Raw genomic sequence first — 13,090 nt, 5'->3', positions numbered from 1 at the left:
ACCAGAGAATGACCACGTGGCCACCAGAATAAAATGCCCACAGTACCCCCCAGCTCTCCCAGTGCTCCTGGGGCCGTGGTGAGTGTCCAGGTCAAATGTGGGCTGGGGTGGGGTCTAAGGAGGCACCACGTCAGGTGAGGGACTCTAACAAGAGTCCTGTGGCCCCAGCGGGTGTGCCAGCAAGTGGGGGGTGGGAGGGTGGGGAGGACGGAGAGAGAGGGAGACAGAGAATCCAAATCGGGGCTCAAACTCAGGAACCGCGAGTCGGAAGGACGCTTAACCGACGGAACCACCCAGGTGCCCCTACAGGGGTCTGTCTTGAGTCTCTAAGCCACGGTACCTGAATGGTTCCAGGGACCCTGTCATCACTCTTGACCAACTTAAACTCTGTATGGCTCCTTTCTTCATGGGCCACGGGGTCAGTCACTACACACCCAGCTCACACGCACACAGGAATGGGCTGAAGCCTGCAGAAGAGTCTGCTAGAAATCCCTATGCACTCTGCAGAGATCGCAGCCAACCTCACCTTTTGAACATACGGTTAATTTACTGAGAGAGAAAAAAAAAAAGACAATTTCAATTTACAGCTGGAGACAGACGCTCGGGATAGACATGCCACACACAGGCCTCCCTCTCCAGGGTCAAAACTTACCAAGGACTGGGTGCACGGGTGGCTCAGTCTGCTGAGCATCTAACTCTCGATTTCGGCTCAGGTCATGATCTCAGAGTTCAGGAGATCCAGCACAGAGCCTGCTTGGGATTCTCTCCCTCTCCCTTTGCCCCTTCCCCATGAATACTCTTTCAAGTGCTCTCTCTCTCTCAAAATAAATGAACAGTGAAAAAAAAAAGAAACAAGAAAAACTTACCACAGACCTGGCAAAGAAAAGAAATACGTAAGACATACACCTTTATTTCAGTTTCTCCTTCCTTTTCTACCTCCCGTTAATGGTAAATTAGCAAGTGAGAAGCACTTTGCAAATGCCACCAAAATCCATGTTCTATATTGTAAGGTCTGATTGAGCAGAGAACAGAAACTGAGACGGCATTTGAATTGGATTGTTCTTTCTAACCAGATCAACAAAGCGGTTTCCAAGGGCCATGAACAGAGACACGTGACTGAATCAGGTGGATTCCTGCGAACCGTCAGGGCCCCAACACCAGGAGCCGGGGCACTCGGGATGAGGCTGAACACAATACTGACCCGGGGCGAAGCTGTTGCCGGAAAAGAGCCAGTAATGCGCGAGCTGCCCAGTCCTGGCCCTGACCACCCACAAGCACGCATGTCTGTTACGCTTGTACGCGCCTTCGCAACCAGTACATGTTACTACCCCGCATCCAGTGTAACAAATGCAAATAACACGACAAGTCAATCCAACTCACTAACATGGTGGACGTCCTCCATACCGTTTCTTCTCAGCTCGCGCAAACCTAGCAGCGGCCCGTGGTCTTCGAGTTTCAGCCCACCAACGTGGGAAGGTTCCAGATTATGCTGTAGCTCACTCTCTTAGTACACTGGGGTCATCTTTCCAAGAAAACACATACAGATCTAGCTCATCGTTTGAATGCCTAATCGTATTTCACGGTGTAGCTGTGCCTTTACCCACTGCCCTACAGACAGATACATAAACGACTTCCAGCTGTGTGCTATGACGAATAATGCTGCAGCCAACATCGCAGTCCACACACCTATACGCACTCGGGCCAACACTTGCGGACCATCTGACTTTTCCACGGAGCAGGTTTCTAGTTTGCGCCCAAGGAGCTGAGAGGCAGCAGATGAGAGCTGTAACCCGGCCCCGCGCTGCGGACTCCAGACCCTTCCCCAGGTGAACCTCACGGGAGACAGATGCCCTCCGGCAGGGGCGCCCTGAGGGCTTGCAGAACGCGCCCCACTTGCAACAAAACGAAGACCCCATCTTGCAGCCCTCCTCCAACGGTGGCACTCTTGTGGCTGCACCCTGAGGAGGCAGGGGGGAGGCAGCAGTGGCCTCCTGACAAGCCCCAAAGGAGACTCCCTAGCAACAAGCCATGCCACCCGGAGGTGATGCGCCCTTTAATCCGGCGAGGAAATACTTCACCAGGCTGCCTCAATCACGGTCACAACTGCACAGAGGACCCTGCTAACCACCGCAGAGGTGGGTGTCCTAACTATCACCCCCACGTGGAGGCCACAGGTGAAGGAAGAAGAGGCCCAGGTCACTCCGTTCTGTGTTCTGTCACTCAGCAACTCATGTCGACCCAGAGGCGAGCCACACACACTAGGGGCTGTGCTTACGCAGAGACGTTTCATCAACAACTCAGCCCCTGCAAATCCACCTTCTCTTTGAAGAAAATAAATTAACAAACCCAAATATGCTGAAGGCGGGGGCGGGGGGGGGGGGTGGTGCTAAAAGGGCTCAGTTGGTTTCAATGATCTCCGACAAAGCCCAGAGCACTAGAGCCCCGGAACCCACAGGCTATTTATTCCCCAAGCCTCAGACACCACAGGAAACCCAGGATGATTACAGCCACTGGGCCTCCAATCGGGCAAGACCAGGTCTGAAGTAACAAAAAGAAAGAACCCAAAAATAAGGGCCAAGTGTCCCCAGGGGCTCTCACAGGCGCGCCAAGCCAGTCACAGGTCAAAAGGAACATGTGCGCCCACGGCTGACACACCAGCTCCACTCACTTATCATTCGTAACGGGTCTTAGAGCCGTCACCCCCACCGATGGAGCTCTATTCTCACAAATCCCGGGCCCCCTCCCCGCTCCATCGTCTCCGCCACCATCCCTGAACTACCACAGGCCGTGTGTGCTGCTCTCCACCCTAACAAGTTCACACCACAGACCACACGGCGCACCTCGTTCCCCACTCCCCGTGTCAACACCAAATCGCACAACCGCAAGACCTCTGCAGGGCCACACTGGCTCATTAAATCTCCTCTTGCCACTGCTCGGTATGACCGGCACAGCGTCATGACTCACCCGGGTGCAAGGAACTACAAGGGCCTTTTGTTTTATTCCTTAAGAGAACAAGAAAGGACCCCCATGATAATATATAGATTAGATAAATATATATTATAGGAAATATTATCTAAATCTATAACACAGCCAATTATACATTTAACATATACGTTAAATACGCAACATATACGGAAACCACGTATAAAATGTCTTTTATTTATCTTTGTTTATATTAAGATATACCCAGAAGCACCTATTAGCTCCTATTTTCCAGTGGTCACTTCCGATTTAGAATTCATATGCATAAAGCATTCCCATTAGTGGAAAACAAAATTGCTCTCAAGACCGCACTCATCAACTGATCTGAAAAAGGGACGGCAGTCTACGGCCATCCCACCCCGAACGCGCCCTATCTCGTCTGAAAACAGAATAGTGGGCGGGAAGAAGTGACTCACTTTCTACTTTGGGCACTTCTGAAGCGTTTGGGCATTTTTGTAACAAGCCTGTGTCATTACCGATACATTGTTTTTAAGGTCTGGGTAAACTGAGCAATACAGAATCAACACCTTACACTGTTTGAGCTGAGTCGGTGCCGTGGTCACCGCAACACCGTACGACAGGTTTCATCCCCATCTGGCAGGAAACGGAGGCTCGAAGGGATGAATGGCACTTGTTCAAGGTCCTCCAGCAAGTAGATGGAAATGATGGAAATGAACACTCCCGTTTGCCTGATGCCTAGACAGGTCGTAGCCCAGCAAGCTGCAGGGCCTCCCTCGCACCCGTGAACTGCCTGAGTGCACCCATCTTTATTCCTAGCAAGACATTTACCTGCAACAGCACAGGGCGCCGGCAAGTGACCAGATGCCAGTATTTACCTTGAACGAAGACAAGGATGGCAGAAAGTGCTCCGATGCACCTGCCCCTCGGGGAGGCCCCTGCTTAAGGTGTCTGAGCTCCTGGAGGTGAAGACAGGGGCTATCTGATTTGGGTCTAAATCTTCTGCACGTAGCACAGGACTTAGCACACTATTAGAAACAGCCACATCTAGTAAACAAATGAGCCCCAAGTGTATACGCCTGCCTACTCCAAACCCCCAGGCCCTTGACTAGTGCTGTATCCAGGAACCATTTTAATAGCTACTGTTTACTGCGAGCCTGCTTGCCTCCTGCCTGGTACCTTCTACACACTTTGGTACAGGACCCACTGAATCCCTCCTCCTTCCAGGAGGATGGCATTACTACCCCCAGTTTTGCAGACAAGAACAGAGACTCCAAAAGATTAAATAACCTTAAATCACCCGGCTCACAAGTGGATGGACGAACTTGGATATGAAGCCAGTGGACCTCAAAGCCGAGGGCTACTCTCCATCAGGAAAGGGAGCAGAGGAGAGGGCAAGGCATTCCCAACTCTGCCAGCGACTGCTTCCAGTTCAAGCTAACAATAACAGCCCTCAAGGGCAGGAGCAGTATAATCCCAAAGGGTACCTCCCCTGGGTACAAGCACAAATCCTTCCCAACCCCGCCTGATGAAATACCATCCAGGCACTTCCAGGGGCTTCCTTTCTGCAGTCACTTCGCCCAGGAAGTGTGATTTCCTTGAATAGCTAGAAGGGAGAGAGACGTGGGCCCTGAAGCCAAGCGGTTGAGCGGATCTGCCTAAGAGCCATTATCAGGAAATGCAACGGAGAGCTGGCCTCCAAATAAGTTCCACACAGTAAGAAATATTAACAGCAACAAAACCACCAAGGGCTGCAAAACGGGAGCCTCAGAAATCTCCAGAGAGGCTAGGCTCCAGTGTGTAAAGACTGGAAGAAAACATCTGTGCCAAGAGGCTACCTGTGCCTCTCTCCACAACCTCCTTCTGGTTCCCACCCTGACCTTCCCCCAGTGAGGTGCCCAGGGCACCACTCCAGCACCAGAAGACCACAGTGAATACTGCTTCCATAAAAAAAAAAAACCCTAAGATTCGACACTGACTACTAGAGCAAGTCCGAAACAGTGACTGCTTTTGATTTGGGAAACCGTGCTCATTCATCCAAAATGACAAGTCAAAGGCTATAGGGTTAGTAAAGTCCACAGTCCAGAAACACCCGCTCTCAGATTTATACTATTATTTACAAATGGGCACGAAGTCGGGTTTAAACTTATTCTTATTTTTGCGAGAGAGAGGGACAGAGAAAGTGTGAGTGGGGTAGGGGCAGAGAGAAAGAGGCACAGAATCCGAAGCAGGCTCCAGGCTCTGAGCTGTCAGCACAGAGCCCGATGCGGAGCTTGAACCTACGAACCGCGAGATCATAACCTGAGCTGAAGTCGTATGCTTAACCCACTGAGCCTCCCAGGTGCCCCCGACACAAAGTTTTCTGAAGAGGAATTTAGCAGAATTCTTTCCAAAATGCTATTCATCTCGAAGGGTCCACACTACAGAAACACATGCAATTATGCACAAGTTACACATTTCTCAAGAGAAAACTGGCAGAATTTTACCAAAACTGTGCAATATCCAAAAGTTAGAAACAGCCCCAATGTCCACCAATGGGAAACAGATTAAACCAAGTGTATGCACAAAACATCCTCTGCGTTGCTAAAACAGACGACGTAATCCATCTGTACGGACTGTCGTGGCATACATGTGCACAATTGTTTTCTGGAAGGAATGACAAACTTCTCACGGTGGTTTCTCTACAGAGAGACTGGGGAAGAGCCCTTACACTTTTAATACAGCGTAACTTTCCTAAGTGTTCTCTTGAAAAAAGTCAACTGGAAATATCTGAGTCGTGGAATTACTAGCTGTTTTTGTTTTTCTTCATACGCTTGCAGATTTTTTAAAAGCTTCAGAAGTATTATTTTAAAAATGTTAGAAGCGTAACACACCGGTACGCATTAATATGAAAACATGCTCTTGATGTGTTTAAGAATGCATGTTGGGGCGCCTGGGTGGCGCAGTCGGTTAAGCGTCCGACTTCAGCCAGGTCACGATCTCGCGGTCCGTGAGTTCGAGCCCCGCGTCGGGCTCTGGGCTGATGGCTCGGAGCCTGGAACCTGTTTCCGATTCTGTGTCTCCCTCTCTCTCTGCCCCTCCCCCATTCATGCTCTGTCTCTCTCTGTCCCAAAAATAAATAAACATTGAAAAAAAAAAAAAAAAGAATGCATGTTGTGGGGGGCGCCTGGGTGGCTCAGTGGGTTAAGCGGCCCGCTCTGGGTTTCGGCTCAGGTCGTGATCTCCCGCTGACAGTGCGGAGCCTGCTTGGAATCCTCTGGAGAGCACTCGCACGCTCTCTCTCCGCCCTTCCCCCCGCCCTCAAAATAAATAAACTTAAAAAAAAAAAAAAAAAAAGAGTCGAGTCTGGGAGGATAAACACACTGAGCTGTAAACAGTAGTTACTGCCTGGAAAGGAAAGAGCTTTCATGTTCCCTCATACACTTGCTTCTTCTCTTTCTTAATGAGCGTGTATACTTTTGTAATTAATTTTCTATCAGGGAAAAAAAAAAATTCCACTTTCTGCCTTAGGACAACGTTTCCACTGTCCCCAGCTATTTCTGAACACTCAGCCCATTCACTCCCCCGGCAGGTCGGCCAGGCAGCACCGCTCCCAGACAGGCCTATGTTTCTGTAGCGCCTGGAACAGAGCGGTTCTTTAAGCTCCGAACCGTATGTCAACAACACCTCCCGAGAAAAGCGCTGGAAGACACGAAGGAGCCGTGGAGAGAGTGGAAAGAGTGCCGGGATGACCTCCTCTTCCCAGTTGGCCCTGCGGCAACGCATCCCATCCTTCTCCACAAAGAGACGATCTCGAAGCCCCGGTGGGAGAAGTCGACTCGCGCTTCCGAAGTCCTGTCTGGCCCCCCCCCCACCCCCCGGGGCTGGCCACCAGCCCCAGCAAAGTACTCGCCTAACAGGTTCCCGTCCAAAGGGCTCTCGCGTTCTGCAAAGCAAGCTGACCGGCAAGTTTTCTACCGTGGCTCACACGGTTCTGATTCCAACTTAGAAACACATTTTTAATACTCCAGGGGGCTTGGCATACTGTTTTCAACAGGTGCCTGGTTCTTTTTAAGAATTTTTTTTTTTTTTCTTAAAGCAATCTCTACACCCAACATGGGGCTCAAACTCACAACCCTGAGATCAAGAATCACATGCTCTTGGTCAGGTGCTGATTTCAAGTCTGCCGTAGTTTCCAGAAGGTCTTCCCTGACCACCCCACACCCAGGCTGGGATGGCCTTGACTCCCACGCACCTCATCTGCAGCTCCACTGCTTCCGCACCTGAGCCCCCTCCCTGTGTCAGACACAGAGCACGGCAAACAGGAAACAGAATGCTGCTTCCTGGCCCCCCCCCTCCCTCACTCACCCCACTGGGGAAAACGTACCCGTCAATAAAGAGCAAAACCGCATTCAAAAGCTGTCATCACTGACAGATGAAGGGGTAAACAAAATGTGATATATAAACAGAATATGGAATACTATCCGGCCACCAAGAGGAACGGAGTTCGAACACCCGCCACAGCCTGGGCAAACCCTGAAAGCGTGAAGTCGGACACAAAAGGGCCAATAGTGTATGGTTCCTCTCAGAGAGACATAAAGCAGACGGTCGCTGCCAGGGGCTGAGGGACGGAAGTGAGGAGTCAGTGTTTGACGGCCACAGAGTTTCGGTTTGGGAAGGTGACAACTTTCTGGAGGGGAGTGGCGGTTACACAACACTGTAAATGTACTTAACGCCACTGAGCGTACACTTAGAAATGGCTAAAATGACAAACCTCACGTATATTTCACAATAAAATAGCTGTTTAAGAAAGCGTATTTAAAGTTGTGAAAAGGACTACAGGGAACAGCAACAGAGAAAAGGAAAGAACCAAGGGAGAGGATGACACAATCGGGCCGAGAGGTCCGGAGGCCTCTTTAAGGAGGGGACTCGCTTTCTCCCCACTGGACAAGCTCCCAAGGAACACAGACGTGGCACCAACAGCCATGTGGCCTCAGACTGGTAAAGGCTGAAGTCAAGACACTTGGTTCAGACTCAACCCAGTAGATGGATTAAAACCCCAAACTTCACTCATCAGACAGCTTAGCCAGGACTGGAAACGGCCAGGTCCGGGACGCCCAGAACTTGGTGGCTCAGGCAGGAAGCCACCTTGGGAGTCAAAAGGGACAAGGGCTAAAGGAGAAAACAGAACTGAAGAAGGAGCCTGCATTCTCTCTGGGCAGGAAATGCCACTTATGGGAAATCATGAGCAACATACACCAAGATTTACATGGGAGGATGTGCCCCTAAAATTTTGTTTACGTGAAGGAAAAATGGGTAACAACAACTTAAATGTCTAACAGAATTTAAAAAAATCATGGCAAATCCATATAAAGCAATTACACAGTTACTAAAACGTTTTCCGGGGGCCTAGTTGGCTCAGTCAGTGAAGCGTGCAACTCTTGATCTCAGGGTTGTGAGTTCAAGCCCCGTGTCGGGCAGAGAGCTTACTTAAAAAAAAAATAAAATAAAGTAGGGGCTCCTGGGTGGCTCAGTCAGTTAGGCGTCCGACTCTTGGTTTCGGCTCAGGTCATGATCCCACGGTTTGTGGGTTCGAGCCCTGCATCAGGCTCTGTGCTGACAGTGTGGAACCTGCTTGGGATTCTGTCTCTCCCTCTTTCTCTGTTCCTCCCCTACTTGTGCATGCAGGCACTCTCTCTCTCTCTCTCAAAATAAATAAACTGTAAAAAATTAAAAACATAAAATGAAATAAAATAAAAATATGTTCTCGATAAGTTAAGAAAATATACTCTAACGGTAAGAACTATAAACCACGGGGGCACCTGGGCAGCTCAGTCGGTTGAGTGTCTGACTTCGGCTCTGGTCATGATCTCGCGGTTCATGAGTTCGAGCCCCACCTCGAGCTCACGGCTCTCAGTGCAGAGCCTCTGTCCCCCTCTCACGGCCCCTCCCCCATCTGTGCTCTTTCAAAAAATAAATATAAACATTAAAAAAACCAAGAACTGGGGCGCCTGGGTGGCGCAGTCGGTTAAGCGTCCAACTTCAGCCAGGTCACGATCTCGCGGTCCGTGAGTTCGAGCCCCGCGTCGGGCTCTGGGCTGATGGCTCAGAGCCTGGAGCCTGTTTCCGATTCTGTGTCTCCCTCTCTCTGCCCCTCCCCCGTTCATGCTCTGTCTCTCTCTGTCGCAAAAATAAATAAACATGGAAAAAAAAAAAAAAACCAAGAACTATAAATTGTGAACAGCATGTATAGTATTTTCCTAACTTTGAAAAAACAAATACGTAAGCCAAGGAAAAAAATACACCAGTCTTGTCTGTAGTTCTCTCCACATGGTGAGCTTAGAGGTGTTTTATATTTTTTTATCTTTATTCTTTCAGTATTTCCCTTTTTTTTTTCTTTAATAAAGATGTGATTCTTATGAATAGGGAAGAATGTACTCCTAGGGCCTTGCACAACGCCTGGCAAACAGTACACGCTCAAGGAGTAGCTGGTGCAGGACAGTGACTCTTAAAGGCGCTACATACTGCCTCGCCACACCGCCACCGAGAGGAAAGAGGCTGAGAGGGAGAAAGGATCCAGAGCCCGAGCTCCAAAACCAGCTGCAGAGGTGGGAGAAGAACGTGCTCTCAGAGGGAACGTGAAGGGCCGCCAGCAACCCAAGATAGACCTCACTCTGCCCACAGACCGCTCCCGCTGCAGGCAGAGAGCTCTACAAACCAGCGCGGCTGCCAGCATCATACAGAAGCAACCCAGCCCTCAGCTCAGGCCACACGGGGCGGGGGACAAAAAACAAAATCAACAAGTACAGCTAACAGCAACACTCAACCCGGACTTCTGGCTCAAGTCACCAGAGCAAGCCTCTCTCCCGGGGCCGAGGCTTCGCACACGCCCGCCACAGACACGATCGGTGACACAGATCCGACAACGGAGCTGGGGTCTTGGAGCTCCCAGGTGAGGCGGCCTGGTCCAAACGGCACCTCTGAAGCCTAAAAGCTTGTCATCCACAATTTCCGTCCACCAGAAAGCTCTCAGTCTTTCTCATCCGTCCTGAGCACCACCAGCTTTATTTCTCCGTCCAAATGACAGACCAAAGGTTCCCAAGTCCACACAAGGCCCAGAAAAAAACGAGACTTTCTTTTTTTTTTTTTCCCCCAACGTTTATTTATTTTTGGGACAGAGAGAGACAGAGCATGAACGGAGGAGGGGCAGAGAGAGAGGGAGACACAGAATCAGAAACAGGCTCCAGGCTCTGAGCCATCAGCCCAGAGCCCGACGCGGGGCTCGAACTCACAGACCGCGAGATCGTGACCTGGCTGAAGTCGGACGCTCAACCGACTGCGCCACCCAGGCGCCCCAAAACGAGACTTTCTTAAGAAACTTGAGTTACGACTTGAAAAGCAGTCTGGTTACCCCTGACCGAACTCGAGATTCAGAGCACAAAGCCCCACAGCTCTCTGCCAGAGACTATTTTTCAAGGGGAGCGCACGGCCTTAAAATCTAGTGTAGACAGGCCCCACTTAAGATCTGCCTGCCCATAACAAGACACATAACGCTTGATAGTAGAGAAGCCTCATTATCAAATTTAGAAATACATGTCCTGACCCACCCGGCCTATTCTGGTGTGAAACAGAAACCAACACAGAAATGATCAATCTTAAATGGTAGAATAATGAGACATCCAACCAGCACACAGCCATTAGCAACATGAGTCAGTACTTTGTGCAAGCCAAAAAAAAAAAAAAAAAAAAAAAAAAAATAATCTTTCAAGTACAATAAAATAATCCTTCAGGAGAAAAGAGAACTGAAATTTAAAAGGGGGTGGGGGATGGTGAAGGGGCACAACAAAAATCCCTCGGCAGGGCCCCAGGCAACCAGTCCGTGCTGGAACTAGTTCTGACTTGCCATTCCTGAAATTCTACTCTCCCAGGGCTTTCTGGCTCTCCCTTCCCCAGGCTCTTTACCCATTTGGGCTTGAAGGAGACTGCAAAGGACCCAGGCCGCTGCAGGCAGGCCCCCACAATGGGCAGAAACATGGCCCCTCCATAAAGCCTTGGGTAACTGAAATTCACAGGTAATCCAAAAGCTTAAGGGGAAGGACAGCCGATTCTTCTCCTTCCCTAAGTAATAGTGCAGGGCCAGACCTGGCCACAATGAAATCAGATAGAAAAGACAGGCCAAGAGGCAGGAAGCTGGGAAAACTAAAGACAGGGCCCCCGCTAAGATGTCTTCAGTCCCGCAGCCAGTGGGCCTGGAGGAGGTTCCAAGGAGGTTTAAAAAAAAAAAAAGAGAGAACACAACAAAACCAAGATGGTTGGGGGAATGCCAGAATGTACCAAAACAACTGCCCAGGAGACTGCGGAAGCACAGTAAGCCCAAGCAGAGCGTCTCCGGGGCCGTCTACAAACATGCTACAGGTGTGGCCCAGACGTAACCTGGGTCTCGGCCCTCACCCACGACCGAGACCGGGGGTCAGTTTCCCTTGCATTAGCCTCAGTCCTCCCTATGGTCTCTAATAAACACCCCGGGGCGGCCTAGCTGTTCTAGGCCGCTCTGTTGCTTCCAGGCCCCGAGCAGTGGCCGTGACACGCAAATACTGGCTAAGGATAGGATCGGGGGTGGGGAAGTCACGGCGCCATCAGCCAGGAGAACAGGAGAAAAAGTTCAGGAGCTGAGAAGGGATGAGAAAAGCGGGAAATCAACCAGAACAAGACACGTTCTCGTCACCCTCCCACAGAACGAAGCGGTTTGCTGTGCAAACAGAATATGAGGCTCACAAGAGCCCCAACAGATACTCCAGGCAAGGCATAATCATTCCCATTTCACAGATGCAGCAGCCGCGGCTCAGAGACTTGTCGAGGGTAAGCCGATGAAGACCGGAATGCGGGCTCCAGGAGAGACACTGGCCCGAGCAGGCACCGGCTCCCCAAGTGGTCATCTGCCATCCCCAAAGGAAAGCAGTCATCCTCCAAAGTCGCCGGCCTCTGCTTGTTCTCGGCATCTCCCACTGTTCTAAGTCTGTCTTAAACAAAGCTGTAAACGTGCCTGGGAGGGGGCAAGCAGCCCAGACCCGACGACATGGACTTACTACCATCAGTTCCTGGGAGCTCCACACGCCACTCTCTCCCATCCTTGTCTCCCCATAGAGGCTGAGCACCCAATGAGCCAAGTGCTCCAGAGACGTTCGGTGCCTTCCATTCCTCTCCCGTCCACGCCTTAGCCCAGCACCTGTGGCATCTGCACCAGCTCCATCAGGTCGGTCAGCCCTACGGGTGGCATCACGGCGGCTAAATTCCATCCTAGGGCTTGACGGCAGTTGCAGAAACTACTGCTAAGCACTAACCTGCGGGCCGGGCCCTTCCAGATCTTTCTCCACCTCCCTAACTCTACAAGGTGGAGGATGCGAAATTTAGGCCAATGACGGCTGTCTGAACCCTAGATTTCTCTGGCAGAAGGATTTGCACCCCGAAGCCTGTTTGCACCACACCGCTGTGTACAGAGCGAAAAGGCTCAGTTAGATTCGGAGAAACCACGCTCCGACTTCACACGGCTGGTTCCAAAAACCAAACTGGATAAATGTATATACAGCCACGCAAAATGCACAGAAAATCTTAAGGGGGGGGGAGGGGGCGGAGAAAGAAAAACCTCAGGGCCAATTTAACAATCCCGTAAACCAAAGGCTTCTGAAGGCTTCTCCCTGGCAGCCATCGAGCAAATGACACCGTCTGGGGAGCCTCCCCAGCCCCCGTTTCCCCCCACTTCCTCCGAGCTACCCATTCCCTCGAAAAACACCTCCTCTTCTCGCCGAAAGGTGGGCTCGGACCTCCCGCGGTATTGAGAGAGAGAGGGAGGAAAGAGAAAACCGCCTTCCAGCTTTGTGTGTGGGCAAACCCGCTCCAGAGGCCCCCGGTCTCGACAGCGCTGTTCCTCACTCCGGCGAAAGGGGGGAAAAAGGAAAAAGAAGGAAGGGAAAAAAACCCCATCTGGCAGGCCCTGAGGAGCGACATCCTGTTTATTATTAAACACGCTCAGTAGCAGAGCATGGAGTATTTCGAAAATAATCCTGTCGCTGGCGCACCGAAAGGGCGGCCGGCGGCGGCGAGCCCCCTGCCCCCTGCGCGCGCGCCCCCGGCCGGCGACTCGGCGAGGGGGAGGGGCACCGCCGCGCCCCCC

General features: G+C 51.1%; 1 protein-coding gene across 1 annotated transcript in view; it reads right to left on the bottom strand.

Annotated features, from left to right (window-relative positions):
* The window catches only part of PRRC2B (proline rich coiled-coil 2B), a 91,256-nt gene extending 78,313 nt beyond the window's left edge, over positions 1-12,943 (bottom strand). Inside the window, exon 1 of the mRNA XM_040482672.1 lies at positions 12,710-12,943. The gene's annotated coding sequence lies outside the window, so the exon portion shown is untranslated. The remainder of the gene's footprint in view (positions 1-12,709) is intronic.
* Between the last annotated feature and the right edge of the window lie 147 nt (positions 12,944-13,090).

Source organism: Herpailurus yagouaroundi, unplaced genomic scaffold (genome assembly GCF_014898765.1).
Source record: "Herpailurus yagouaroundi ecotype Mexico unplaced genomic scaffold, PumYag 160, whole genome shotgun sequence".
NCBI classification, from domain to species: Eukaryota; Metazoa; Chordata; class Mammalia; order Carnivora; family Felidae; genus Herpailurus; species Herpailurus yagouaroundi.
This window is presented reverse-complemented; position numbering and strand designations above follow the sequence as displayed.